The following is a 13874-nucleotide window of genomic DNA, read 5'->3' on the forward strand; positions in this document are numbered from 1 at the left end:
GTGGGCCCTTTCCTCTTGAATCATTGTTTTTTTAAAACATATTATTTTATACTAAAGTTTAAAGTTTTTTGTGTCCTTTTCACTTTTTAACTCAAAGTTGGACCTCTTATATATACCTATAAGTTTTTTTTCTCTTCAATCATTCCGTATCATTATGGATCCTAATTATAGCTAATTAGATTCCTGTATCAATTTTTTTTCTTAACATCATAATTATTTAATCATTATAAAACATCTATACAATATTGTTTTTTGTTTCATTCTGATTAATCATTATTCTAATGTTTCTTTGCAGAGTCGTATTATTTTTCCTGAAGCTTAATCATAGTTCTATTAGCAAGCTTTAATTTAATTAATTCCAGTTAATTTTTTTAAAAGTCATATTTCTATTAGGGGGGACATTTTTTTTTTCTTAAATATGTCAACCTTAATTTCAGAAATAAAACTTAATCATTCTAATTATCATTCCTAGAAAACTCATATTTTGTTCATTTTTCGTTTTAAACACCTCTACGAGATAGCCATTGATCCTTCTCTTGAACCTGGTTCAGTGGCTACTCAAGATGAAAAATATACTTGGAAACTTAAAAATGAAGAATCTTTAGGATTAATTGGTATTTCCATTATTCTAGATTTATATGTGTTAATTGCTCACTATTCTAAAGCTCATGATGCCTGGTTAATTTTGCAAACCAAGTATGATAGTGGAGATGAATATCGCAAAATACAGTTGCAAGATCAACTTGAAGATCTCAAGTATACAGATTTTAAGTCTATGGATGAATTTTTGTTAAAATTTGATTCTATTAAAAGCCAAATTATTGCTTTAGGTGTTCAGTTAGATGACATTTGTTTAATTCATATTATTCTTAAAAAGTGTCTTCCTAGACAGTTTCAACAGTTTATAACTAAGGTTCATGCACAGCTTGCTATTCCTACATTAACTACTCAATTAACTTATGTTATTTTTCAAACTTTATTAAGATAGGAAGAAGCTAAGCTAATTTAGTTTGGTACCCTTAAATCAACTGAACATGAATTTATGTCTTGGAATTCAAATAATAATAATTTTCATTCAAATAATAATAATAATCATAATCATAATAACAAACCCTATAATAATAATTCTAATAACTTAAATAATAAATCTCATGCCAAATATAACAATAATAACAATAACCATAAAAATCATCATAATAATAATCATAATAGTAATAATAAAAGGAATCATTCAAATTCCAAACCTCATTATTCTTATTGTGGCAAAGATGAACATGTTGTCAATAACTGTTTTAAAAAGAAAAATGATAAAAAACCTATGAACAACAGTAACCATAATAAAAAATCAAATCATAAAAAAGGTAACTCTAATGGTTCCAATTCTCATCATGCTTTTACTTGTAGCTTTAATCTTTGCAAACCTTTAGAGTGGATTGTTGACAGTGGTGCATCACAACATGTAACTTCTTAGAAAGAAATTTTTGATTCTTTGCAATCTGATATTGCTAACATTCCTATTCAGTTAGCTAATAATTAGACTTGTAAAGTTGAAGGTTTAGGTGATGTAACTATTCCTAATGGCAAATTGCATGATGTATTGTATGTACCTAATCTGAAAACTAATTTGCTTTCTGTTTCCAAGTTATGTCAGGAGTATAAAGTTGAATTCTATAAAGATACGTGCTATGTCATAGATCCTCAAACTAAACAAGTACTTGCTCATGCTAAACTAGGTAATGACAACTTATTTAAATTCCATGAATTTTCTACTTCACAATATTCTTTACATACTTCCATTGATTTTAATATATGGCATGAAAGACCTGGCCATTTACATTCATATTATATTACTTTAATGCAGAAAAGCAATATGGTTGATGGCTTGCCTCACATTATTCCTTCTAAGATTACTTGTACTAGTTGTATGAGTGGTAAGATGCATAGGGAGCCCTTTCCAAGTGGAAAATCATGCTGGGCAACTCATAAGTTGCACCTTGTCCATAGTGACCTTTTGGGCCCCATGGAGAATAACTCCATCCAAGGTTCTCGATATGCACTTACCTTTGTTGATGATTTTTCTAGATGAACTTGGATCTATTTTTTGCATAGCAAGGCTCAAGTTCATGATATATTCATTGAATTTTAGTTATATGTTGAAAGACAATCTAGTTTTAAACTTAAAATTCTCAGAATTGATAATGGAAAGGAATACGTGAATAATTCTTTTCATTCTTATTTGAAATCATGTGGAATTAAACACGAGCTTACTATTCCTTATACACCATAGCAAAATGGTGTGGTGGAAAGAAAGCATTGGACCATTGTTGAAATGGCTAGATGCATGTTGCATTCTAAGAATCTGCATTATAAATTTTGGGCTGAAGCCATGTTTTGTGCAACTTATATTCTTAATAGGACTCCTACCAAAGCTGTCAAGGATATTACTCCAGAAGAGGCTTGGTCTGGTAGGAAACCTGATTTACATCATTTGCGGATTTTTGGATCTATTGCTTATGTTCATACTCATAAATAGAAAAGGCATAAATTAGATGCTAAGTCTTCTCCTTATATGTTTGTTGGTTATGATGAAAACACTAAGGGTTATCGTGTTTATGATTCTACTACTAAAAAAGTTCACGTTGCTAGAGATGTTTGCATTGCAAAAAATGGTGTGCATGACTGTTCTACTACACAAGATGCAAAATTTAGTGGCACTAAAATTGTGCTAGTGGAGGACCAACCTCCTTCTCTGAACCCTACTCCCTCTCTTAACCCTACAACTTAAGCACCACCTATTATTTCTGCCTCTACAAGTAATGATATTCAAGTAGCTACTAATGATGCTTTTATTGATAATGATTCTTCCTCTAGCGATGATTCCATTACAACTAAATGTAAACCTAAATGGGCTCAAAATTTAATCAATGAAAGTGATGACTACATTTCTAGATTTGGTGGAATTAAACATAGAAGGATTAATTATTTTAATTATGCTTTTATGACTACTATTATGAATTCTAATGATCCTAAGTCTTTTGATCAAGCTAACTCTCAACCTCATTGGCAAAAGGCCATGCAAGAGGAATATGACTCTTTAATTGCTAATCAAACTTGGGACTTAGTCAAGTTACCTTATGGAAAGAATACAGTTTCATGTAAATGGTTATACAAAACAAAATTGAATGCTAATAATGAAATTAGTAAATTTAAGGCTAGATTAGTTGCTAGAGGTTTTTCACAAATAGAAGGATTATATTATAACGAAACTTTTCCTCTTGTTGCTAAAATGCCTACTATTAAATTAGTTCTTGCGTTAGCATCTAAAATGAATTGGCCTATTCATCAAATGGATGTTAAAAGTGCCTTCTTAAATGGTGATTTACATGAAGAAATCTATATGGCTCAACCTCTTGGATTTATTAAGAAAGTTAGTGAAAATTTGGTTTGCAAATTGAAAATATCTATTTATGGTCTTAAACAATCACCTAGAGAATGGTATTCTAAAATTAATTCTTTCTTTATTTCTCAAGGCTTTTCTAGAAGTAAGAATGATCCTAATTTGTATATTAAACATACTAAAGATGGTATTATCATTGTTATTGTTTATGTGGATGATCCAATTCTCACTTCTAATTCAGATGCTTTGATTTCTAATATTAAGTTTCAACTTAAACAGAAATTTCAAATGACTGATTTAGGTATTTTACATTACTTCTTAGGTATGCAAATTTTCCAAACTCCTAAGGGTATCTTTCTTTCTCAAAGCAAGTATGCTCATGATCTTTTAGAAAAATTTAAGATGAATGATTCTAACCATGTTTCAATTCCATGTGAATTAGGAACTAAATTAATGGCTAATATGAATACTCCTTTTGTTGATGAAACTTTGTATAGGTAGTTGTTAGGAAGTTTAAATTATTTAACTCTTACTAGACCTGATATTGCTTATAGTGTTTGTTTAGTTTCTAGATTTATGTCTAAACCTCAACAAACACATTTTAAAGTTGCTAAAAGAATCTTAAGGTACATTAAAGGAGCTATTAATATGGGATTATTTTATGATGCCAATTCTAAATTTTTTTTACATGGCTATACTAATTCCGATCTAGGTGGAGATCCCAATGATGGGAAATCCACTTGTGGCTATTGTTTGTTTGTTGGTTTAGGTGCAATTTCTTGGAAAAGCAAAAAAGAACACTCTATTTCCCTTTTCTCAACTAAAGCTGAATACAAAGGTTGTACCAATGCAGCTAAGGAAGCTTTATGGATTAGAAGACTTCTTGAAGATTTGGGTCTACCTCAACAAGCACCTACCCCTCTACATTGTGACAATCAAAGTGTTATTGCCTTGGCAAAGAATCCAGTTTTCCATGCAAGGACCAAACATATTTCACTTCAACATCACTTCATTCGAGAACAAGTTGAAGACAAGAAAGTTACTCTTCTTTATTGTAAAGGTGAACCTCAAGTGGCTGATATTTTGACAAAATCACTTTCTAAAGAGAAATTTCAATTTCATTGTAAAAATTTGGGTTTACAACCCTTTGATGTAAACTCCCCAAGTAAATATTAAGGGGGAGGTGTTAGAAACATTAATCTTCCCTTGGATGTATTTAATTGGGATATTCCAAGGATCCCTAAATGTAGTTTTTTCTATTGTACACATGTGGAGGACATGTCATTATTTTTCTTTTATTCCACATGTGAGGACAACTCATTTTTATAATTCCTTTATTAAGGAATTTAGTTTATCCTCCTTAAGAGGATTGTGACACTTTGCATACACCTATTATGAATGTGGCATTCATAGAAATGGGAGTTACACATGCGAACACATGCAACTCCTTTCTCATCTCTTAAAAAGATATGTTCCTCTTTCTTTCTTCTTTACACACATCAATTTGAGGTTATTTTATTGAGCTATTTTGCTCCAACACACACTCTCTCTCTTATTTAGGCATTTACCTTCATTCATAATACTCACAAGGGGTTTTCTTTTCTTTCCCCTTATAAATCCTTGTCTCCATTGTTGAACTCTTGGTGTATGCTCTTGGACTTTTCTTATCTCATGGTAATGTTGTTTCACACTTAAATTACTTGGATTATTTCTCATTCCTTGCTATACCTTGTCATTTCTTACATCCCAATACCCAAACTCTTCATGTATCGAGTACTCAGACCACACCCTTGCAGATATCAGTGTTGAGTATTAGCACACCCAAAAGTATTGAAGCTACCTCATTTGAGGATGTAAGTTTAGATGAGGTGACAATATTACCTATGTTTGATCTCAAAACAATCATGCTTGAAGAAATGAATGTTCTTCAAGAGGTTGTACAAAGGAATAAAAGACAAGAAATTTTAAAGATAGAGCACAAGAAAAATAATTTTTTTTTATGAAATCATAGACATTTTCATTTTATTTTTTAGTCTCTCAGATTCATTATCTAATGAGCCTATTATAGAGAAACTTGTACATATAGCTAAAACAATAAAAGATGAAGGTATAGAGATGAACGTTAAGTTATTGGAATGGTCTGAGAGAAAATTTCACATTAAAGTTATGGATAAGATATCTAGTGACATTGCACTCAATCAAGTTTCTTTAGCAACTAAGATAGAGGGTCTGAAGACAATTTTGGGGCACATTTTTTCTTTGTACACAAAACTATGTGGTGTTGATACGTTTACCCATGAGACTCAATAATCAATTGACAAGTTGTAATCAGATTTGAAATCAACTAGAAATTCATTATAGGTATCTCCTACAACTAGCCAATTACATATTTAGAGATTGATGCTAACACAAGGTAGGCTTGCCAAGATGCAAGAAAAAGATGAAAATATCATATCCACTCAAATTAGCATACAATCCATCCTAACTCCACACATGGAAGTTTTACAGAAGGAACTAGCCTAACTAGAAGCATTGATTAAGAAAGAATCCCATCTTTCTACTCATGAAGGTTTAGTTAATATGGATGTTAGACTATAAATCTAGATTCAAACACTTGATGTAGTACAAGATAGTTAGGATTCTGCATTGGGAATCATAATGCAAGTGCATAAGCCATTCTTGGACAAATACGCTTTAAGTGTACAACCCAAATGACATAAGTGTCAAAAATAGAGATAATCAATTTTTAAAATTTTGGAGATTTTTTCAAGGAAAATATTTACTCAGAGGGAGTTATAGAACATAAGTGAAATATTTACTTAGGGGGACTAAAATTAACAAGGTGACTTCAACATTTTTGCAAATATTGAAATTTTGAAGATTTTGCATACAAGCCAAGCAAAGAAGATACATTGTTTGACTTATGCATGAAGGAATCTATATGCCAAGCAAAGTGTTTTTTCCAACTCATGTTAAAGGGGGAGATTGTTAATCTCATTGTAGTGACAAAACACTTAGTCATTACCTAGCTAAGAATAGTGTAAGCCAAATGCATAGTGCATGCTGAGTTAAAAGATAAAGTTGAGTGATCAGTGCAAGCCAAGAGTATTGAGAATACTGAACATAAGTATTTAGATAATAAATGTTGAGTAATATGATAGTTAGTGTTAAGCACTAGTATGTGCCAAATAGTTGGTGCATGTTGAGTCACTTAGGTGCCAAGAAAATATAAGGATCCAAGAAACCAAAGTGTGTCAAGTGAATCAAGTGTTAAGGATGAGTGAGTGCCAAGCCATTTAGAAGTTGAGTATCAATATATAGAGCATAGTGAAGGCTGAACATCAGAGCCTATTAATTTCAAGTGAACAATCTTTCTCATAGATGTTTTTAATAAAATAAAAATCTATATAAACCATTTTTGGCTAACATGAACATGAATTTTTTATTAGAAGAAATAATGAGGGAGTCATATTATGCATCCCTATGCTATTCATGTAACCAATTAGATTGATGGAAGCATTAGGTGACAATATGGATCAACCACAAGTGTTGGCTCTAACCCAATTTCATCTCCATAATGTTTATAAAAAAAGTAAACCCTAAGGGTAATGTAATTTTATGAAGCAAGATACTAAGGAGAGTATCTAGTGTGAAACAATCATGGAGAACATGACTAATACAAAGTTTTGCAATGAAGAATTACTTTGAGAAGAAGTGAATTTGGTCTCTTTTCAATAGGAATTTTGTGTAGGATTCTATTGAACTTTTCTACAAAATCATGCATGGGCTTGTGAACTTCTTTCTTAAGTTGTGACAATTGTAAAAACAATGTATTCTCAACATCAATGGTCTTAAATATTTCCTTGAAGGAAGCCCTCATAGAGGTCTAGTCAGTGATGGCTTCATTAGGGAGATGGTGAAACCAATTAGTAATAGTGTTGGTTAAGGTTTGAAAAAACAACCTAATTACTACATTATTAGTAGAAACTAAGGGTCTAAGGTAGTACTAAGGCCTGTGGGAATACAGTGACTGGTGTGGGTCTTTTAGGAGAAGGAGGTATACTCCTACACATGGTTATCCCTTTCCTTCTATGAGTGAGATTAGGTGCAAAATTTTACAATTTCATAAACTTATAAGATAAACCAATGGAACCCTTATGTTTATCAACATGGATATAATTACTCCAAGCTAGCTTGTTTTAATTAAAATTCAAGGATTTTGACTTTGAACTAGATTATTGTTATTCACTTATGGATGTTGAACTAAAATTTCTACCACTACTGCTTCTTGGGCTATGAGTATGCCTCAAATTAGTTCTACACATTTTTCATTGTCTTTAAGGACTTGGATAGCATGTAGGTATTCTTCAATACTAGTTCTATTGTTCCAATACAATGTGTTTAGATCAGAGATGATAGCTTCTTGTGTGTTATCCAAACCTAAGCCTGGTTGGAGAATGGAAAAAATTCCTTGATGAGGAAAGACCATTTTATGTTGTTTTCTAAGCTAGTTCCTCAGTAGAGTTGCCAAAAATTGTTAGCAAACAATTTTTCCCTCTTGAGAGTTTCTATTATTTAATAACAAAATAAAAACTAACTTTCCATGAATTAGTCTTATTACCACTTCAACAATAAAACCAAAAGGCTCTCTCTATTTAAAGGTACAACTCCATTTTTAAAAGATTAATTATGAAAATGAATATTATAAAATAATTTTAAATAATGTTTCTTTTAACCTAAAAGAACATAACAAAATGAAAAAATAGTTTTATAAACACAAAAGAATGTTGTAGATTCAAAGGGTAACTACTTTATGATTGATCCCACATGACATATATCAATATATAATTCTAATTTCTAATCAAGTTTACTAAAATATAAAGATATATAAACCCATTATTTTAGAAAAATAAATGGAAATAAGCCATCAAAATGAGATTGAAATCCACTCAAAATCATAATTAATACACACAACTATATGATCATATGAGCGATAACTAGAGAGAATTCATAAGATTAATCACTATTTTCCATTAATTTTTTGTCGTTATGCAACATGAAAAAAATACCCCACTATATCAAAAAAAGAACTATATCAATATTTCTATATTCAGAGAGTTGACCTTTAGGATCTAACCAAAAACTAGTGAAATAGCCAAGCAGGGCTTCCCAATTAGTTTTAAAAGATAAATCCTTAAGGAATTACCACTTGTCAAATAAAACAAGTCTTATGCAACTATTAACCAAAAGAAATAAAATCACTCTGTCTCACAACCCTTAGATCCCTAACTATTTTTTAACTGTATTTTTAGCATCAACATTCTACTTTTATCTTCTTTCTAAGATTTGTGGATGCCTAGAAAGTTAATCAATTCATTCTATTGAGGATCTCAAAGTTTCTCTAGACTCAATTTCCACACCACCATAATTTGATTAACATGTTCTAATTTCTTTTCCTTCATTTCCAAGTGATTAGCACAAAAGATCATAATTGAATTGGCCCTAGCAACTATGGTTTGATCCTTAATAGTAATATCCTTTTCCCTTTTCAATGCCCATGTGTTGGACAAGAAAGCCAATTTAACTTCGTTAGAAGTTTTTTCCTCATGATTGTTGTTTTCCATGATCTTCACATCATACATTTGATGTTACAAGCTAGGATTTCTTTTAGGAAATTCATTTTTTTCTATTACTCAACACATTCACCTAGAGATTGTTCAATTACAATGTTCCTCCATTCAAGGTTGGTTCTGGGTATGAATAAGAAATTTGCTCTTACATTGGCTCCAAGCTTTTTTCTAAAAAATTTCTTACTCCATATCCTCAACTTCAAAAATGTCAATAATGTATTCATCTCACTTCAGCTTTTAGACTCCCAAACATTCATCTTAGATTCTAGAGTGATCATCAACTTCTCCACTTTGGCATTTGTGTTTGTAAAGTGGGAGAAATAGCTAGTGTAAAGATCATTCACTATGTCTAACCATTCATCATTGGCATGAGTGACTGACTTGTCCCTTTTTAATTTCTCAATAAAGCCCTTATTGGTTTAAGAAGTAACACTTGCTAAAGAAATTATGTTTGACTAGGTTTTTGTAGTTAGGTATTGAAGTTCATGAATATACTTTATCATTTTGTGTAGGCATTGATTGGGTTCTTTCTTGTCCATTTTGTCTTTCAATATAAAATTTCTAGATCCTTGAAGTTCAAACACTCCATATCTTTGTGTCTGTAGCCCTAGAGGCAAGATCATGGGTGACCTTTTTTCCACACTAGCATAGTTTCAAGCTTGGGTTTCTTAGGTTTTGTAATTTTCCCTAGGCATTTTCTTACCATTTCCTCAACCAAGAGGGTTATAAGAGCCATACTTCTTTTCTTCCCTACTGGTAAATCAAACCAATTAGGAGTTGAAGAATTATACTTTGGAGGAGGTGTTTGAAATTCAAAATATGTGTTAAGTGACATCAAACTCAAGATATTCACCCCCTCAACCAATTTCTTACTTCCTTAGCCTATTTCATTACTCAAAATATCAACTATATAGGGTTCTCTTTCAAATATATTTCAATGGGTTTCATACAACTTACCTTGATAGAGTTCTATTGGTTCAAACTCTTTCTGTTGAATAAACAAGTCCACATGACTGAGCGAGGGATTTGAACTAAACTTTGAATTGATAGTTTTGATTTGATGTTCTTATTTGGAAAGCCTATAGTGTGATAGGGAATAATTTCATTCATGTTGCAAACATGCTGAGTTGAACTAGGGATAACAGATGTGTCTTGAACATTAAGAGAACTTGTTGAGGGTCAAATTTTTCTCATGAGATATTGTTTAGTTCTAGTTATTATGGGCAAAGTTTTGGCTTGTTGATCATCCTCTTCTAGTGTTGACCAATCGATAGTAGGAATAGGATATTCTTCAATCTATTCAATATACATAGAATCAACTACCTCTTCATTTACTTCTCCAAGAATTCATGAGATGCCAAGTAGAAGATTGGAATCTTTGATTTTCTCCAATGTAAGTCTCGACCAAAATCTTTTCCTGACTTCATAATCATCTTTGTGGTCTACCCAATAATCTTTAATTTGAGGAACATGGGAGAAAGGTGAATGCATCTCAAAATGACCATCAAATTTGGAGAGAGGAGCATAGGATGAGAGGTTCATGGCTTTAATCTCTACATTTAGGCTTAGGGCATCTTGAAAATATTTACATTTTCAATGTCCAACTTCTACTAAAAAGGTATAACAAGAGCCTTTCTAGGCTTTGTAGTTTTTATTGACCTTTGTCAATTGCTTGCATATTTCAATTAATACATAATGGTCAAGGCAATGTCAGGGTAGTCTTAAAACTTTTTCTTCATATCCTCCAATCCCCAAGTAAGTAAAATTTTGAAAGTGAAAGAAGAAACTACCAAAACTATTGACAAACTGAGTTGCTTCCTCTGACAATATCTTGTTCTCTTTCCCCTAGAGTTTGAATACTAGTTTGGCTAGAAAGGTGTCTTGAACTCTCTTAAAATCTTCTAGGGTTTTATCATTTTGTAACTTGGGTATTATTTTTAGATGGGAATGTTCTTATTCCACACCTAGTGAGGGAGGCCTTTCCATTCTCTTCCACAAACTAGAACGTAAAACATACATGATGAAATATAAAAACTAGAGGTTGCAAATACTTGGGAAAGTTCCTCTTACAATCTTGTTCCTATAATATGATCCCAATTAGTAAAATTATCCTTTCCTAGAATATTTTGGATGAAAAAGAATATCCAGCTTTCCCAATGGAAAGCATGAGGGTTCCCTTTTACTCTCTTCAACAAGGTTATTATGTCTTTAATTTATGGGATCGTGTGCTCCCTAGTCAAAGGACACAAAAGATAAGAACCACCTCTTTCAAGCTTGAGCAACCAACCTTTCACAATTATGTTATCATACGCATTGGCATTAGTGGTGAGTTGGGCATAAGATGAGTTGATGGTCCATTTCTCATAAAGTTCACTCAGAGGAATTCTCAATACACTCATAAGATCAACTATGTTCACATATACCAAAACTTCACCATTGTAAGATTAGATACACCTTTTGGCAACATAACACTTATCACAACATGCTAGAACTAGTTATGGGCAAGGGATAGCATCAGGAAAACCAAAGGCTTGCAAAAACCCATTCTCTAAAACCCTTTCAAATATTGACCCAAGTTTTTAATTGGATAATCTAGCAACTAACTTTCCAATGCCCTCATTAGACAAGAATGTATCTTTAGTCTTAGGAAGAAAACTACTTATGGCTAATAGTTTGTCTTTCTAAGGTAGCTTGGGATGAAAAGAAGCCAAGGACTTGGGAATTGATTGATAGTAAGAAGATAAAAGACTAAAAGAAAAAACATAGAAGAATTAAATCTATAGAAAAGAAACAATATGTAATAGAAAGAAGATGGAGGACTCACCATGTTCGGTGTATAAGAATTGTTGATAACGTGACCTACCATTCTCTCCTTGTATCACCAGAAAAAACATAATTTTTCTCTTAAACAACTAAGGTAGAAGGAATAAAAAGGAAATGGTTTTTTAAAGTGTGCAACATGGAGAGAAAGGCATGTAGATGGAAAAAGCATAATTGAAAAGACATGGTACTTTCCATTATTAAAAATTCATTTAATTTTGCACATAATGAAGCATATATAGCTCATCATTATTATCTTTAATTAACAATGAATGTGTATCTTTCCCCATGGTATTTGAATAGAAAGGACAAGATATGTCATATTTCTACTTTTTTGGAAACATGTCTCTATTAAGAAGAATATTTGGGCCCATGACCTAGGAACAATTGAACTACTTAGAGACAATTCAATGTTCAAGTTAATGGGTCTTAAAATGTTGAAATTGGTGCTCATAACAAAAAAAATCTCTATCAAGTAAAGTATTGAACTTGAACACAAAGTGGTCAAAGTTCAACTTCAATGATGAGTGACAAGGTCTGATGGTTGACAACTTATCCTTAACACCAAACCGATCCGATACTTTGAACCTTTGAACTAATGAACAATGAACCTTTGAACACATTGTATTTAGAGTTCATGTTCAATTTCATATTCATGCTAAGGATATATTGTTTTAAGGGGAAGGGTTCTAAAGCTTATAACTAATGAAAAATTTGACATCATGGTTTGTGTTGGAAACTTGTTTATGAAATGAGGGTTTTATTGTGACATATGACAAATAGGTGTGACATGGAAAATGCATGGGTAACATTATATGTACGTAAAAAAATTTCAATCACTTCAACAATCCAAGAATGCTCACCTTTTTCTAAATTTTTTTCTTTGGTCTTATGTGTTAGATTGAAAAAGAAATCACATAAAATAGTTGTATAAGATGATGGAAGGGATAAGGAAGTGGGTTACTTTAGAAGAAATTTAATAATCTCATTAGTATATTCATTTAGAAAAGATTTGATAATTCATATTATCTTATAAGGATATTAATAAATTTTGTGTACAATTTTCATGTGATAACATGTGTGTGTGTGTGTGTGTGTGTGTGTGTGTGTATACACACACACACACACATATATATATACAAATATACATATATATATATATATATATATATATATATATATATATATATATACATACATATATATATATATATATATATATATATATATATACACAAATATATATACATATGTATATATATATATATATATATATATATACACAAATATACATACATATATATATATATACACAAATATATATACATATATATATATATATATACAAATATACATACATACATACATACATACATACATACATACATATATATATATATATATATATATATATATATATATATATATGTATGTATGTATGTATGTATGTATGTATGTATGTATGTATGTATGTATGTATGAGTATGTATATATATGTATGTATGTATATGTGTGTGTGAATAGAAGTAAAAAGAATGGAAGTGTATATGGATGAATATGTGGGGGTATGATATACGAGGGAGAATATAGGACCTATCCTTAACTCAAATTCCCAAAAGGAATGATCTAAATTCATGAATCATAAAGAAATGATCAATGCACAAATGAATCAAATGATGGAGAATATGAAGAGAGGAGGAAATCCTATAATCTAATATAGAAAATATCTACTTGAAATATTGAATGAATAGAATATAAATACTAACCTTAAATTAGGGAAAATCTGGAAAATGCTAGATTTTGATGTCTATGTGTAGTTTTATAAATTCTACAACCTACTCTAGACTGGAAATGTCAAGACAAAGAAAACCCAGAAAATTTTTTTCCTTCTCAGGGTAGGTCAACCTTGATCCAAATAGAGAGACACAATCTTACCCTCAAAAAGTTGACATTGACCTACACTGCTCTAGTGGAAATTTTATTCACGAATCACAAAAGTTCGTCAAAAAGGGTATCCAAATATGAAC

This window comes from Cupressus sempervirens, chromosome 7, assembly GCF_028749045.1.
Source record: "Cupressus sempervirens isolate cs-2001-9-10 chromosome 7, ASM2874904v1, whole genome shotgun sequence".
Lineage (NCBI taxonomy): Eukaryota > Viridiplantae > Streptophyta > Pinopsida > Cupressales > Cupressaceae > Cupressus > Cupressus sempervirens.